Raw genomic sequence first — 6,298 nt, 5'->3', positions numbered from 1 at the left:
ACACGGTTGCTTGGTTCCCCGTCACCTATGTGGTGACTAGGAGGTCCCGTCTGTGCTCATGTGCGGAATAGGAGGGCTCGCGATATCCGACCAACATGGCCGTTTGAATATTTATCTAGGCCGGAAAGGATTGCGAGATGTATCCTGCTCTCGCCTCAGGCGTTCCCTTCACCACCCGTAGCTTAGCAAGCGCAGCAGCGTTGGAAAATTTTGTGTCCCTGTTCACTGGCACCTGTAGATTGGTTTTTCTTTTCCTTTTGCTGGTTTTCGTCTATACATTTATTTTTGCCTTTTTTGTATTTCCTTTCGATTTTCTATTTTTTCTTTGCCTTTTTGTTTGCCTTTGTCCCCCTCCCCTTTTTTCAAATACATGTTGAATTTTTCTAATACACATGTATATTTTTTATACATGTTGAAAAAAATTGATAGACATTGAACATTTTTTAAATACATAATTAACATTATTTTTTCCCTAAATTCGTAATGCATGGTTCTGAACTTAGGGTCGTGCATACGTCACGACCGCTCTGTTCTGTGCCAGTACGCTTAGCCAGAGTCTTTGGAAGTTATCACGAGTGGTACTGGTTCTGGTTGTAGCATTGAGCAATGGAGGGAGGCATATATTCACATCACCGCTACAGGACCATCTTCTCTCGTTGCATCATGACCTACTGCATTTCTTTCTTTTTTTTTCAAACAAAGGGGCCACGTGACCCTCATTTTCATAAAGAAAATGGAGTTTGATAGAGCTAATAGTAGACCAACAACATAAAACGGTGCCTCAGCACATCAAACAGGAGCAAAAGAAAGCCTATATTGATACCTAAACCACACCTAAGGATGCTAAACACGCAGACCTGTTTAGCAGACTTTTACTAAAGAAGTTCAGACTTTACAAGCTCAACAATCAACATGTTTTATCATAGGCTAACTCAAGTTTTAACAACAAAATCTTCGGACAGCAGGGCCCCATCCGTGTGCCCATCTAAATACCTCTCTTGCCACCTGAGAGAGTCTTTTAGATACTCCCTCCATTCTAAAATATAGTGCGTCCGCGCTTTCTGAGGTCGAACTTTGACCATAAATTTAACGTACGAGACCGACTGCGGCGGGAGAAAAAGTTACATAATAAAAAAACTCCTTTCAAATACGAATTCACTGATATAATTTTTGTTCCCGCCGCAATCGGTCTTGATAGTTAAATTTACGGTCAAAGTTGAAGCACGGGGATAGAGAAAGCACTACATTGTGAAACGGAGGGAGTACTGCACTAAGCATTCTTTGCCCCCCTTTTGTTTTTCCGTCGAACGATCCAGCAGTCCAACAAAGAGCACAGAGTAAAGATTACGTTAGTAGGTTCAGCAGGAAGCATACGTTGAAAACAAGATTTATTTTTTGTTTTCCAAATAGTTAAAAAGCAACATAACCAACAGCCGCCACAGCCCTATCTTTGCTAAGTATAGGCTAGTAGCCAATTTTGGCACAAATCAAAAATATATATAGGTGTGTTTGGATTACTCAAAGCCCCACGGATCACATTCCAAAGACATTTATAAAATAACGTGTAAAAAAGATGGTCTATGTTATCATCAGCATCACAGAATTCACAGTGTTTATCTCGTGACCATCCTTTCTTACTAAGATTATCTTTGGTTAGTATCAGTGCCATAGGCAGAATTTTTGTACGGGCCAGTGCATCCTCGTTGCTACAATGCCTACTGTAGCTATAGTATACGACTCCCCTAAAAAAAGGCTATAGTATGCCACTGTAGCTACAATCTACGAAGCTTTTTCCATACACGCCTCAAGCCACGGCCCGGGTCGCCCTGATTTGCATCCTTCCTTTGATAACTAGCCATACAAAAGTTTTCACGTTCAGATTTATCCTTATCCTCCAAAGCACTTTGTAAGGAAACACAACATTTCTCGCAATACAGTAATGATAAAGTAATTTAACTGAAAACACCCCTGATGTCAACAACCATTTAACTTTGTCAGGCCCCCCTCCATCAAGGTAACCTGACTATTGTTCATTGTTTTTGATATAGCTTACCAAGTACTCCCTCCGTAAAGAAATATAAGAGCGTTTAAATCACTATTTTAGTGATCTAAACCCTTTTATATTTTTTTACGGGATAAGTATATTTTTCGTCCTCAAACTCTTCCGAAAGTTTAGACATTGTCCCTCAACTCCAAAACCACTAAAGCTCAGTCCCTAAACTATTCAAACCGGATATTTTTCGTCCCTCAAAACATTTAAGGTGGTTTTCGTATGAAATGGCCCTGTTTTAACTAAAATGGGCCAACGTGGCCTGGTTTTGGCCGCCACTTCAATTAGTATTTTGTGCAGTTACTTGGTTTACGTCCAGTTGAGACAAACATGTCAAAAAATGCCAAAAACTGGACAAACTGCTATGACCTAACTCGACAAACAAGGGACTGAAATGCTCTAAGCAAACCCAAATTTCCATATCACATAGGTCAAATTACAGAACAACAGTTTTAAGACACATTAGTACAGCAAACATCATCACATTCCTTAGCGCGTAAATCCCTGGACCCTGCCGAGGGATTAACTGTCGGACATGTAGTACAGCGTACATCAAACGTCATCTGCTAGCCAGCCGAGGGATTAACTGTCGGACCCCCACCTGAATCGCCGCCCCCGCCTGAATCGCCATTCCCACCGCCGTGCCAAGGTAGCAGCTGTCGTGCTTACCTAGCCCCGCCAGGCCACGCCGTCACCATCGCCGTAGCCACGCCTCACTGCCCGCCGCCGCAGCCCATGGCCAATCCCCATCGCTGCCGCCGTGCTTGGTCAGCAACCTCCGCGGCTCAATTACCACCAGGCCACGCCGCCGCCTTCGCCGTAGCCACGCTTCACTGCCAGCCGCCGCCGCCCATGGAAAATCACCGTCACCGCCGCTGCTCTAGGGTCCGTGAATGAGAAGGGGTCGAGAGAATGTGGGAGAGCGAGAGAGACACATGGTGCTCTAGCGACTTAATCGATCTGGAGGTCAAAACCAGGTTACGTGGCTTGTTTTAGTCAAAACAGGGTACCAAAACCATCTTAACCTCGAGGGACGAAACATACCCGGTTTGAATAGTTAAGGGACTGAATTTTAGTGGTTTTGGAATTGAGGGGCAACTTCTAAACTTTCGGGGGAGTTCGAGGACGGAAAATATACTTATTCCTTTTTTTTACAGAGGGGGAGTAGGTTATTTCACATGCTCAAGGTTTATCCGCATGCAGACACCTCCGAAAATGAATACAATTGAACTCCTGACCAACAACACTAGCAATAGTAATGTGCCATGTGCGACTGAAAGTCAAATTATACAAATGAGGGAAGAAAAGGCAAACAGGTTTGTTGCTCAACCACGCATCCTCCACCTAGTGCATTTCTCCCCTCGAAAAGGATCACAAAGCTGGCCAGGCATATATGCCGACGTATTCCATGTCGAATGCCGCCGATCGGTAGATCCTGCACCATGAATTCCACGTCGTGTAGTCTGCGTCGTAGCTTAGCTGTGGTTGCAGGTAGGCGCCTGTCCGACGCGACCGGCCCGGAGACCTGCCCTCCACGTAGGAACAACATGATGCAGCGATTGAACTGGCCCATGTGTAGATCTCGAATCCTCGATCGCTTTGAGATGAGCCGACGGACTGATCGATCGGCGAAACCTGGACGACACGGCGACGGGACAGCGTCTGCTTGGTTGCTTGCATGGCCCAATGCATTATTGATCGATCGACGATCTTTGCTTGCAAAATTCGGGCAGGCGGTCCGCAGCATGATTGTGCTGATTATTATTCGATCCGTAGCCCCATGATTGGGATGGCTGCCCCCTGCATCTGCGTGATGGACGCCGTCGCCGTCGCCGTCGCCACCGGGAGATCGACCGTGGCCGTGCATGGTACCGTGTACGCGCGCCCTGCAAAGCGAGCGAAAGAGCTAGCGGTGGAATCGCACCGGCCCGCCGTCGCTTCCCTAGCCTTCACATCCTGTCGTGTCCCCGGCCGGGGCTCAGCCGCTCGTCCGCCACCCCGCACGAAAGCGAAGCGTACATGCTCAACTTTCCGGCCGGCCGCTGCCTCCGGTCGATCCATAACGTACCCCTCGTGATCCGGCCCGTCCACCGAACCCATCGACGAGCCAAGGACGATCGAGATGGATGGATCATGGATCCGCCCGCCCGCCTCCATTCCGAGTTTGGCAACGGCGCGCGGCCACAAACGGTGGGCGCGAACGGCGCGAGATGGGTCGGTCCGTATTCGCCGGCGCCTGGCAGCTGCATGCGTCCCGGCCACGAGAGTGCCTCCTAGAACAACGAGTGTGTCGTGCTCGTGCCAGCGTGGGTGAGCTCGACGTGCGGCGTCCGGGCCGGCCGTGCGAATCTCGCCTGCTGATCTGATCGAGATGGATCGGGTGGCCGGGTGGTTCATGCGACGCATAGTGAGCACCGCGCGCAGGCAGACACGACGCGACTACTCCACGCGCGCTCTAACGTGCCTGCTGTCAGCTCAGGTACGTTACGTTACGGCGGTGCTCTGTGGCTCCGGCCAGACTGCTCCTCCGTCTACGGCACAGGCAAAACGTTTGTCGCAACGGGAGAGCTACCTGTGCTGTGCAGGAAAGGAGAATATACGCAGTAAGAATAAAAAACGTCGACGTTTTACGGCGGGTGAGACTCAAACCCTAGAAGCACAGTGTCACCGTCTTTTCACCAACCGGCGCCATGCATTCTGGCATAAGTAACAAGATGAAATCATGCGTCGTAACTTGTAGCCACACACAAGAAACCTAGAGAATGTGTAGGCAAGGGACATATATGCTCGCACAGTCGCACTGTCACACATGTGTGCATGAATGAACACTGCCGGCACTAGCTACGTTTGGAGCATTTTATATAGGCGCCATGCATGATGACTAGGTAGGTTCCTCGATAGATCAACTCATCCATCCATCCTTGCCAACACAACATTCTCTCTTGGTTCCTGCATGTGTGCAGGGCCCTATAGATTACACTCATTCGTCCTTGCCAAGGCAGCATTCTGTCTTGATCAACAGTATACCGGCCCGTGACGACATCGGTTGCAGTTAACAAACTGCTCTATTTATGTGGACTAGCCTATAGCTTGTTTGGAACTGCTGACTTCGTGAGAGTCCAAGAGCTGGTTTACATTGGTTAACTAGCTGGCTGCCATGACAGCTTTCTTTACCACTAGCTGTCTGCAGAGTGATAAAATACATTTCTATATATATTAGCTAGATGATGAGCCACACATTGTATAAACAAATGCGTAAATATGTGTTAAAGAGGACTAAACTAACAAAAAAGAAAATGTAAGTGTTCTCAATTTGCACTTCAAAATAATGTGTGGCTGGATGGCAACTAGAAAGCTTATGCAAAAGATGCAATTTATGACCGACATGTATGAGGTGATGATGTAGCAATGTTGCATGGATAGACTACTGCAAAATGAAATTTATGGCTCATATGCACGGCTTGTTGATGTGGCATAGTTGCACGACTAGAGGTAGAGTGTTGTAGTTATTTTGGGATAGAGGATGATAGTACACTAGTAGAAGGGCCTGTTGTCCCGGTTCGTAAGGGCCTTTTGTCCCGGTTCCTGAACTGGGACTAAAGGGTCGGTACTAATGCCCTGTCCCTTTAGTCCCGGTTCAATCCAGAACCGGGACAGATGGGCCTCCACGTGGCCTGTGTGCGGAGCCCAGGCAGGAGGGCCTTTGGTCCCGGTTGGTGGCACCAACCGGGACCAATAGGCATCCACGCGTCAGCATTTCTATGGCTGGGGTTTTTGTTTTTTTTTTGAAAGAGGGGAGGGGGTTTGGGGGTTTTGGGGGGTTAATTTAGGTGTTTCATATATTGTGTTAGCTAGCTATAATTAATAGAGAGAAGTGTCCTCTCTTATGTCCGTGCTTGGTCGACGCTACGTACTATACATACGTATAGAGAGGACTAGACACGCTAGCTAGCTAGTAAGCAAACGAAGGAAACAGAAGATCGTCATGAACATATATGCATATAGAGAGAAGTGATATCGACCACCTCTCCTTCTCGGAGAGATTGGTCGAACAACAAGTTCTCGTATATCTATCCGACACTACCGGCTACATATATATAATAATTATCTCTTACAAATATAATCTCCTAACATACGGACTCATGATCCACATAGTATTCTCCGTCTTCAGCGATCACGTGGTCAAGAAAGAATGCCGCCAATTCCTCTTGAATTGCTCTCATGCGAGCTGGTGCTAGGAGTTCATCC

Source organism: Triticum dicoccoides, chromosome 4A (assembly GCF_002162155.2).
Source record: "Triticum dicoccoides isolate Atlit2015 ecotype Zavitan chromosome 4A, WEW_v2.0, whole genome shotgun sequence".
In the NCBI taxonomy this organism is placed as follows: Eukaryota; Viridiplantae; Streptophyta; class Magnoliopsida; order Poales; family Poaceae; genus Triticum; species Triticum dicoccoides.
The sequence above is the reverse complement of the archived record's forward strand: the minus strand, read 5'-3'. Positions refer to the sequence as shown.